Source organism: Ictidomys tridecemlineatus, chromosome X (assembly GCF_052094955.1).
Source record: "Ictidomys tridecemlineatus isolate mIctTri1 chromosome X, mIctTri1.hap1, whole genome shotgun sequence".
NCBI classification, from domain to species: Eukaryota; Metazoa; Chordata; class Mammalia; order Rodentia; family Sciuridae; genus Ictidomys; species Ictidomys tridecemlineatus.
The window spans coordinates 17,000,336-17,011,909 of record NC_135493.1 but is presented as its reverse complement, the minus strand read 5'-3'; positions in this window follow the sequence as shown (position 1 = coordinate 17,011,909).

Genomic DNA, 11,574 nt, shown 5'->3' with positions numbered 1-11,574 from the left:
TGTGAAAAATTACATAGAGGGCTGGGGCTGTAGCTCAGTGGTAGAGCGCTTGCCTTGCACACATGAGGCACTGGGTTTAATCCTCAGCACCACATTAAAAAAATAGTATTGTGTCCATCTACAACTAATATAGATAAATATATAGATAGATAGATTGAGATATATAAACTACAATGTATATTATACATCTTGGGAAAATGTTGAAAATGTTTCCTTTGAAATAAGGAATGAGTTGAAGATATCACCATTTCTAGTTAGAGTCATCCAGGAGGTACAAGAAAGTGCAGTAAAGCAAGAAAAAGAAAAAGAGGTAAAGGTATATGAATTGAGAGGCGGGCTGGGTTGTGGCTCAGAGGTAGAGCTCTCACCTAACATGCATGAGGCACTGGGTTCAATCCTCAGCACCACAAAAAAATAAAATATAGGTATTGTGTCTACCTATAACTAAAAAATAAATTAAAAAAATTTGGGAGGGAAGAAAATTTAATTGGATATAGAGTAGAAAATTCTCCATATAGAAGAAACAAAAGAAGGTACAGCTACATTATTAGAAATCATATACAAGTTGTTGTTTGTTTGTTTATTGGTAATAGGGATTGAACCCAGGATCACTTAACCACTGAGCCACATCCCCAGCCCCCTTTTTATGTTTTATTTAGAGATAAGGTCTCACTGAATTGCTTAGGGCCTAAATTTCTGAGGTTGGCCTTGAACTCATGATCACCCTTCCTGAGTCTCCTCAGCTGCTAGGATTACAGATGTGTGCCACTGCACCCAGCTTAAATACCAGTTTATGAAGTTTGCTGGAATCAAGGTAATGGTGCAAATAACAAGTGTCATATGATTACAAAAAGTAGAAATAAAGTACAGGAAAATATATACTCTACAATAGCATCAAAACATAAAATAGGAAAAATATAAAAGAAAAAATGTATAAAAATTAAACAGAAAAATTAAAGATAAAATATATGGTTACTTATAGATTGAAAAATGCATTATTATACAGATGTAAATTCTCCATCATTACTTAAAATACTGTGTTACTAGTACCAAGATCATCAAATAGACAGATGGAATTAGAATAAAAACCTGAGGAGCAACCCATGCATATATGGATATTTGATTTGCAAAGGTGGCCATTGTCATAGAGCAATAAGTGGTGCTCGGAAAATTGAGTATCTTTATGAAAGAAAAAGAAATGTGACTATAGTTTATATATCGCACACAAAAATGAATTCCAATTAGCATGTAGATCTCAATGTAATAAACAAAAATAATGTGATTTCTTTTGGGGGGGGGCACCAGGGATTGAACTCAGGGACACTTGACCACTGAGCCACATCCCCAACCCTATTTTGTATTTTATTTGGAAACGGTCTCACTGAGTTGCTTAGTGCCAATTTTGCTGAAGCTGTCTTTGAACTCATGATCCTCCTGCCTCAGCCTCCTGAGCTGCTGAGATTTATAGACCTGTGCCACCGCACTCGGAAAATAATGTGATTTCTATAAGATGACATTGAAGTATTTTCATGATCTCAGAGTAGAGAAACAAGTCCTTAAAAAGACATAAAAGTACTAACCTTAAAAATATTATGCATAGGGCTGGGAATGTGGCTCAGGCAGTAGCGCGCTCCTCTGGCATGTGTGCGGTCCGGGTTCGATCCTCAGCACCACGTACCAACAAAGATGTTGTGTCCGCCGAGAACTAAAAAAATAAATATTAAAAATTCTCTCTCTCTCCTCTCTCACTCTCTCTTAAAAAAATAAAAAATAAAAAAATAAAATATTATGCATAGGGGCAGGGGATGTAGGATGGTAGAGAAATTGCCTAGCCTGTAAAAGGTTCTGTGTTCCATCCCCAGCACTCCCCCACCAAAAAAAATAGTTCGAATTAAATTAGGTTACTTTTTAAATAAAGTAATTACAGTGTAAATGCAAATTATTCCATAAATGAATATTCATGAATAGCCACAAATGAATGAACAGATTGCCAGAGAGCAAGGGAAGATATTCATGAATCATATAATAAATGAAGGGATTATAGATAGGATGAATTTGTTTGAAAACCACATACAGGATGGGCAAGGTGGTGCACTTCTGTAATTCCAGTGACTCAGGAACCTGAGACAGGAGAAACAGAAATCTGAGGCCAGTCATGGCAACCTAGTGACACCCAGCCTCAAAATTTTACAAAAAGGCTGGAGGTGTAGCTCAGTGGTAAAGCACCCTCAGGTTCTATTCCCAGAACAAAATAAAAATAAAAAACACATACAAGGGCTGGGGATGTGGCTCAAGCGGTAGCGCGCTCGCCTGGCATTCCTGCGGCCCAGGTTTGATCCTCAGCACCACATACCAACAAAGATGTTGTGTCCTCCGAGAACTGAAAAATAAATGTTAAAATTCTCTCTCTCTCTCCTCTCTCACTCTCTCTTAAAAAAAAATAAAGATATAGTGTCCCATCTACAACTAAAAAAAAATTTTTAAAAAAAACACATACAAATCAAAGAGAAAAGATGAATCAAAGAGTAGAATAGTAAGCAAGGGGCTGGGGTTGTAGCTCAGTGATAGAGTGCCTGCCTCGCACGTGTGAGGCACTGGGGTTGAGCCTCAGCACCACATAAAAATAAAGATTAAAGAAAAAGTAAGCAAAAGACTCAAAAGGCACTTTAAAATGTAATCCAAATGATCAATAATGAATGCTGAAAATTGCATATTATTGTGAAAGAATTTTTTTAAAAACCTAAATAAATGAAGATATACAACAAAAAAATGGTCAATAAAAGTATATAAAGATTTTTAGTAGTGTTAGTCATTATGCAAATGCTAGTTAAGTCCACAATGAAGTATTATTAAATACTCATCAAGAATGGTTAAGTTGCCTGTAATCCCAGTGCCTCAGGAGGCCAAGACAAGACGATTGTGAGTTCAAAGCCAGCCTCAGCAACTGTGAGGTGCTAAGCAACTCAGTGAGACCCTGTCTCTAAATAGAATACAAAATAGGACTGAGGATGTGGCTCAGTGGTTGAGTACCCCTGAGTTCAATCCCTGGTATCAAAAATAAACAAAAAAGAATGTTAAAGTTATAAATTTGCAATATCAAGTGTAAACAAGTAATATGAGGCAATGGAAATCATGTGTGTACTATTACTAGGAGAGTAACATGGTATAACCATGATATAACTATTTTAAAAATATTTTATTTATATATGGACACAATATCTTTATTTTGTTTATTTATTTTTATATGGTGCTGAGGATTGAACCCAGTGCCTCACATGTGTGAGGCAAGTGCTCTGCCACTGAGCCACAACCCCAGCCCTAGAAAACTCAGTGTTTCATATGGTTTAACATATATCCAAACAACTCATATTTAGAGATATGGAAACCTACATCCATTCACTCAAGTTTATATACAAATGTTCATAACACGTTTATTCACAATATTACCAAACTAGAAACAACTAAAATATCCATCAACAGATGATTGGATAAACGATCCATACAATCAGGTGATGCCTGTTTTGATTCAGGAGCAGATTCGTTGAAGTTCAGGTTTGAAACAGTGAGAAGGAAAGCAGTAGTTCATTCTACTTCCACTGTTTCTTGGCTCCAGGAATTGGTTGCTGTTTGGACATATACTTCTTCCTATTTCAAACTTTTTCTTTCTTTTTCGGTGTTGGGAATTGAACATAGGGCCTTGTGCATATTAGGCAAATGCTCTCCCACTAAGCCCAAGGGAGATCATTTTGAAAATGAGAAAAAAATCATATGAGGACTCACAAAGCCATATGAATCACTTTAGTATGCAATTTAAGAATCTATTATATTCATTCATTTTATGGGCTTGTATAGTACTTCAGATATCCCCCCAAATTAGGATTGGGATGATGGGGTAGCTGATATGGGGATAATAGTTTCTGAATATATGAAATATATCTGAATTTATAGGAGAAAAAAATTTTGCAGATTATTTAGGCTGTGATGGAAGCAACTTTATAGGTAGTATGAAGAAGGGCATGAGGGTTTGTCCTGCATGTCAGGTTGCTTTATAAAGCCTATGGCAAGCCCCAAGATGAGATTCTTTCTGACATATACCAGTCTTCTTGTCTTCTAGAAGAAATTTCTGCTCATTTTGCCTTTTTATTTTCCTGATACTGGGGATCGAACCCAGGGGCATTTTAAGATTGAGCCACAGCCTCAGTCCTTTTTGTTTGTTATTTTGAGACAGGGTCTCACTAAATTGCCAAGGGTCTATGTTGCCTACACTAGCCTTAAACTTTTTTTTTAATATTTATTTTTTAGTTTTTGGCAGACACAACATCTTTGTTTGTATGTGGTGCTGAGGATCGAACCCGGGCTGCATGCATGCCAGGCCAGCACGCTACCACTTGAGCCACATCCCCAGCCTCGTAGCCTTAAACTTTTGATCCTCCTGCCTCAGCCTCCAGACTACCTGGGATTACAAGCATGAGCCACCGCAGCCCACCTCTCATTGCCTTTTCATTATCTCCCTCATGTTGATTCTAGGAAAATGACATGCCACCATGAAATACAAGGACCCCACGCTGTCCTGTAAAATCTGGTGATTCCTGAGGTTTGACCCTTTATTAAGGCAAGAAAGACAGTAGGTTGTTTAAAACCTTCCTAGGAAAAGTGATCTTTTTGGCCACTACATTAAGGCCATAGATAAGTGAGGATTGAAATGGTGTGGACGGATATCTCCCTATCCTGCTAAGGATAAGACAGAACGGAATGGGGTTAGGAGTGTGGTTGAGCTCTTCTCCCTAAGGTTTCTACCAGGAACTTGTGAGGAGAAGGGACCAGCACTGAAGCTCAGTCCAGTGGCTGCAGGAAGCCAAGGTTCAAGCATAGCAGAGCTGGGGACCAGCAGAAGAAGACTGCAAACTTCAGGGAGGGTGTCTGTTCACTTAAGCTGCAGTGCCACCATTAAAACTAGGATGGGCCCCCGCACAGTGGCACAGACCTGTAATCACAGTGACTCAGGAGAATGAGGCAGGAGGATCTTAAGTTTGAGGCCAGCCTCAGCAATTTAGCAAAGCCCTTTTTCAAAATAAAATTTAAATTCAAAAAGGGATGCAAATGTAGCTCATGGGAGAGCGCCCCTGGTTTCAATTCCTAGTACCACAAAGAAAACAAGCAAACCCTCCTCCTTTTCCAAAACCAGAAAAAAAAATGTTAGTGGATAGAATTTCCCCTATTTCACGTTTCTTTATTTTTTGGCAACTTCAGGGTCTACATCTTAGTGTAGCAGGTGAGATAGGAGAAGACACAGACAAGGGGACCCAGTGTTAATTGTTCCCAAGAACAAGAGCACTGAGGTGGCCCTTTTTGCTTTGCCTATGACCACAGCAGCTTCCCATTCTCCAGCCCTTCCCAAGGGCCAGCGCTTTTACATGCACAGCCTCATTTAATCTCACAGCAGCCTGCAGGAGGCTGGCAAACATTCTGATTGCTTCAGTCATGAGTTCGAGGCTCAGAGAGGTTGGGTGATGCTCCCATGCTCCCTTATTGAGTGGCAGAGCTGCTAAGGCTTGTGCTCTTGAGCACGGCCACAGTGCTGCCCTTTCCACATCCCCCACCCTCTGCGTGAATAGCTGCAAATAAAGCGAGTGACTAGCAAAGACCAGCACTCATTCACTGACTGCCTCCATGTGTCCTGACACATGCCCTGCACTGGGCTGAATAATGTCGCCCCCCCTCCACCTGAAACCTGAGGATATCACCTATTGGAAATAAAGTCTTTGTAAACACAAGGAGTTAAGTTAAAATGAGCTCAGGCTGGATCACGGTGAGCCCTAAATCCAATATGACCGATGACCTTTTAAGAATAGCAGTAACAGACACACAGGGAGAAGTCCTTGTGACAATGGGAGCAGAACTTTGCAGGCCAACATCAGAAACCCCAGTAGGCAAGGCCTCCAGGAGGTGCTCACCTCCAGACACCTCCATTCAGACCTGCGGCTTCCAGTACTCAGTTTCCATTGTTAGGTCACCTGGTTTGCAGTGACTTATTACCACAGCCCTAACAATCTAACCCAGGCACCGTTTGTTTGTCTGCATTCTTCCGTTGTTCCCCGCAGAACCTGTGAATTGGTAGTTATTTTGCAGATGAAGGAAGTGAAAGCCAGAGAATGTGAGACACCTGACCAAAGGCACCCAGCGCATGACCTGAAGAGCCAGGATTCAAACCCAGCTGGTTTCCTCCCGCAAAGCCTGCTCGACCTGCACCGCGCCTGGTTTAACCCTTGGGTTGACCTCTCCCCTATTTACTGGTGCTCTGAAAAGGCCCTGGGGGCTGGCCAGGGGTGTTCTGCTCCCCAGCTATATTTCAAAGCACTGTTGGAGCGTGTGGAGAAATCAAAGCCAAAAGCACACAACCACCTCCCAGGGTATTTGCTTAAGGTCTTGCACATCGGCTCATTTGGAAAACCTCTGTGTCTCACCCTCATGGTTTATTCATTTACAGAAAGATCACTTTGTCTGAGCTGTTGCTCCTTATTCCTGCCCATGTCAGTCCTGCGCCAACGAGAGTACCGCCATCTATTGGTGAGTCCCTTGAACTTCACTTGAAAGCCCTTGGGAGGGTGTGGCTAGGGCTTCAGGGAGACAGCGGGTCACCTGGTCACTGCTGCACCACAGGATTTGGTAGGGCAGGAGAGGAAAGGCCACAAGGCCTTGGGGCACAGGAAAGGAGAGCCTCAGCTTTGACCATTTTGCTGCAATTCCCAGGGTGGTCTGCAAGTTTATTAAATTGGACATCAGGGAAAATCGAACCAAGGGATAAACTGCAGGCATCCCCAAGTGGCGCGAGCGTGCGCGAGCAAGCGATCTGCTGTCACTTTGAACCGCCACAGAAAGGGAGGAAGCAGGAAAGGGAAGAGGGATAAGTCTGAGGCTTGAAGCATGGTCAGGAGCTGTGCTCGGGGCTCCCGCCGCTGCGCCGCTGCAACGCTGCACCCGGATGCCACACAGGGAGCCAGGCACACAAGGAGCAGGGATAACCCCGGTCCCGCAGAGCAGGAGCTGCACCCCCAGCCAGCCTTTGAGCTCTTGGGCCGCTCTCTGCCAGAGCAAAAGCCTGGCGTGGAGGGAAGTAGGAAAAGTAGCGCAGGAGGCGCCACACAGCGCTGGGGTCACATCTGCAGAGAGATGGCTTTCACAAGTGCTCAGATCTGCTGGGGTCACCTGGAAAGGCCTCTGGGAAATCGCCCTGGGCACACTTTTGGAATCCCAAAGGAATGACCTTCCAGAGTGCCCGTGAACCCACTGGGGTCCTTATTGCATGCACCCTGATGTTTCTTTTTAATACCATGATTTAAAAAAAAAAAGAAAGAAAGAAAGAAACCTTTGGGCACTGGTCTCTGGAACTGGGAGGCCATGTTGCAGCTCCCCTGGTCTGGCGGTAAGGTCCTTCTGATTCACCTTGCCCCCCGTAATGGCCACACAACCCTTACCACAAACTACTATTACTGCTGTTTACCGGTAATGCGTCCTTGCTTCCCTGAATGCTGAAGTATAACACCAGAGAAGCAAGCGGAGGCAAGTGTAGAGTGGAAAGGGGAAGGCTTTATTAAAGGACAGCAGAAAAGGCTTCTCCCAGGATGAAGAAGGGACCCGAAAGGGAGAATCCGTGGAAGGGGGAAGTCTTCCCTTTTTTTATAGCTAAGGTCTTCTTTTAGTCCTCCCACATTCCTGTCTTTTGTTTCCCTCTGTCCTGCAGCTATAGAATGCAGGTGGGAAGGACAAAAGGTGGGAGATGATGGATTGGAGGAGTAATCTGGACAGGAAGGGCCTGGGGTGGTTTGATTAACACTTCCCTGTTTGCTGGGAGCTGATTCATTAACATTTCCTTAGGATGGGCTCTGGGCCTTGGGGACATTAACATTTCAATTCCCCCAAGTGCTGCTCTACTTTCCTGGTCTCCATTTTCTTTATCTTATTCGATTTTAGACCCAATTTACCTAACTACACTAACTACCTATCTGTAAATCTGGCTTCACTACTTCCTTGGGGGCAGCCAGGGCATTCCTGCTCCCTGAACCCTCTCAAGCCCCTGGCACCTGCTCCACACACACACACACACCCCTCCCCCGTGTGCCCTGTGAGCTCCTCCTCTAAGTGGCTCACTGGGCAATCTGTGCTCAAGGCCTACCATAGGGTCACTTGTGGAAAGGGACCAGGGGGTAAGTCATGAGCCCACTTTCAGAGTGTCCTAAGGCAGTCCTGGGTCATGAAGCCCTCCTAATTTTTAGGAACACTGGGTGCTTGTGACATGAATTGAAGCATGTGTGTTTGTGTGTATCTCACTAATGGAGGAGAGGACTCCTGGTTTCTCTGGAAAAGGATGTCCCACTAATGGGAGGGGGGAAGTCCCTGATTTCTCTGGTTGTTATAGATAGACTTTGGTGCCAGGGAGAGGAGTATTGTAATAGTAGCCACAGAGGGAACCTTCTGAAAAAGGGTTGGTGGCAGGGCATGGGTCAATCTGGTCTAGGGTCCTTGGAGACAGTTCTGTAGAAATGAGACAGTGCTTGAAGTCCAGCCTGGTTCCAGGTGGCTGAGTGGGAACCAAAGGCAACTGATAGTGTCAGGGTGAGGGCAAGGCTCAGGCCTGGGAACTAAGTTTCGAAGATCCAGCAATTGAAAGAAGATGCAAGGCACGGTGGAAATATTGGTCGTCCTTTACTCAGAGATGGCCATAGCCATTAGCCAGCCCCCTGAGTCATTTGTACAGGCCCTTTTTCTGTACAGTTCAAACAAAGAAGGCACACTGCCAACAGGTTACATCAGTGGGTGCATGATCACAAGCAAATGTTTATGACCTCAAGTACGTGCAGTAAATCAAAGTGTTTCTGACCTTGACTACCCACTGACCATAATATAGCAGATTCATGGCCTTGGCTCCATACTAAAAACATAAAACATAACATAACATAACGCTCTGCCCTCTTCCTCTCTGCCCTCTTCCTCTTCTTTCTCTCCTCTCTCTGCTCTTTCTCTCCTCTTTCTCTCCTCTCTCTGCTCTCTTTCTCTCCTCTCTCTCTCTCTCCTCTCTCTCCTCTCTTTCTCTCCTCTCTCTGCTCTCTGCCTCTCCTTTTCTTCCCCTTCGGCAGCCCCCAATAAAATCTCTTTGATCGAAAAAAAAAAAATAACAGCTATCTAGAAGTCTTGGTGAGGGAGCCATTTTGGGCCTGCTCCAATAGTTAGCATGCCAAAGTCAGTGTGGTAGTGGGAGAGCTGGTCTGGTTCAGGTTACAGCAAGACTGTTCCCAGGACAGCCTGCACTGTGACTGTTGCCAGTCTCAGGCTCCATGAGCAAGTTGTAGCCCTGGTTGATCCCACTGAGTCTCTGAGGGTGTGGTCACTCACTTGAGAGACTCAGTGTCTGCTCTCCATCAGAGTGGTATTTGGAGCACTGCTGCAAGTGACCCTGCTCTCCTTGGATGCTTTCCACTGCTTGGTGTCATGCTTACCCCTCTGTTCCTCTGTTTAATTGGCATGAGGTGGGACCTTGGCACTGGTGTGTTTTAAAAGCACCCCTGGCATTGCCAGTGTGCCAGGCAGGTTGGGAAATCAGTTCTAGGGTTGGAGTTGACCCGCAGGTTAGAGGCAGAGTGAGGAGATGCAGAGCTGGTGAGGATGGACTGTGCTTTTACACAACCATTCCCATCATTTCTCATCACAGGTCTGCATTAGCAGCGTACATGGGCGACATGGTGTGGTGGACGACACCATCTTTTTCACCTTGGATTCTCTGAAGCTTCCTGCCGAATACGTACCTCAACCAAATGACATCGTTGACGTGGGCATAGTAGAGAGCGTTCAGTCCTGCTATATTTGGAGAGCAGTTTCTATGACCCCAGTGCACATACTGTAAAAGCAAAACCCTTTGTTTCCTGTTGGTCTTCACTTCTATGGGCAGTAAAGGGCCTGGTTTAATGGAAAAGCTGAGCTTAGTAAGCCCAAACAAAATATTAATGCTTTAATTAATCATTTAAGACAGTGGGTAGTTCATTTGGGACCATGAACCTACGTTAGGGAACTGCCTTATCCATTCTGAAACATGCTAAAGCTGGATGTTTATTGTAGGAAAGAAATAGCACTGCAGTCAGGCACAGTAGCCCATGCCTTTAATTCCAGAGACTCAGAGACTGAGGCAGGAGGATCACAGGTTTGAGGAGAGCTTGGCAACTTAGTGAATCCAGTTTCAAAATACAAAAAATATAAATGGGGGTGTAACTCAGTGGTAAAGTACCCCGGGCTCAATCCCCTGGAAGCAAGCTTCCTGATTTCCTAGCACCCTGACTGGGGACTGGTGTTTTTGCCCTTGGGGGGCCAGTTCTGTTGTGGTGTCCAGGAGTGTTTTGGACTCTTTCGGCCCTTGAAATAAGTTTGCAAGCACCTGGTCCCTGGCTGAATTGACGTTTGGTTTAGGATGGCTACTGACTGCGGCTTCTGTGCTGCCTCTGACTCCTTACTGATAACATTGTCTTTGGCGCTGGGGGTTGGGGATGATATTCGGTGTCAATATGGCTGTTATGCTTTTTTATTTTTTGGTTTATAATAATAATGTGTTTCTCCTCTCTAGTAGCTTTTAGGCTCTTCCCTTTGCCTTAAATATGCTTCAGCTTCACAGAAATGGGCCTAGGAGAATATTTTGAGTGCATCTGTATTTTATTCAACTCTCAGCATGGGTATTTTCTCATGGAAAATCCAGACCCTGCACTAAGCACAGGGCAGACCTGAGGATTAAGAGTCTTAATGGTGGCTGTTTCAACCCATTGTTTGGGCAGGGGATTTACTTTCAAGAGACCCCAGGTGGGCAGGTCAAGAAATCCTGGTTCCCATTCAAGGCAGACAGCACGTTTCACCTGGCAGAGCCACACCAAGCACCTACAGAGTGAGCTTTCCTAGCTTCTCAGACCTGTTCTGCGTGCTGCCTCCAAGAGCTGTGCAGCTCCAGGCCCCACCTGCTGCCTACATCCCTGCCACTTCTGATCCTTAAGATTTCTGCTTTCACTTTTGAGATTGGCCATATTTTTTAAATACTAGCAAAAGAGGGAAGGGAGGAATGGGTGAGGGTTGTATACAGACTGAGTTCAAGCTCAGTCCTGATGCAAAGTCATTTCCCATCACGCAATGATGAAAGGCAAATCTCATTTCCTTTAAAAAACAAGTGACGCCCCAGAGCTGCAAAGAGAAGCACAGATGGCCAAAGGCGTATGGAAGTATCTCATCCTGATCAGGTATTCCAAGGATTGCACAGCAAAATGTCCAAATAAACTATTTTAACATATGAAATTGAGAGATTTACAAATCTGGTGTGAATCCTAGGAACAGGTAATCCTAGGCATAAATTAGAGATGATAGGAAAGGACTAGTTTCAGGAAAGTGATGGGTCCAATTCTACATTATATTGTTCTTGGAGAGAAATGCACCCAACTTGAAGCAAAGAAAGGCAGTAACAAATTTAAAAAAAAATCTGTTGTGATGCAGAATTGTCACCCTTCTCTCAAATAACTCATTCCTGACTAAAGTGAGTAACTTGGTACC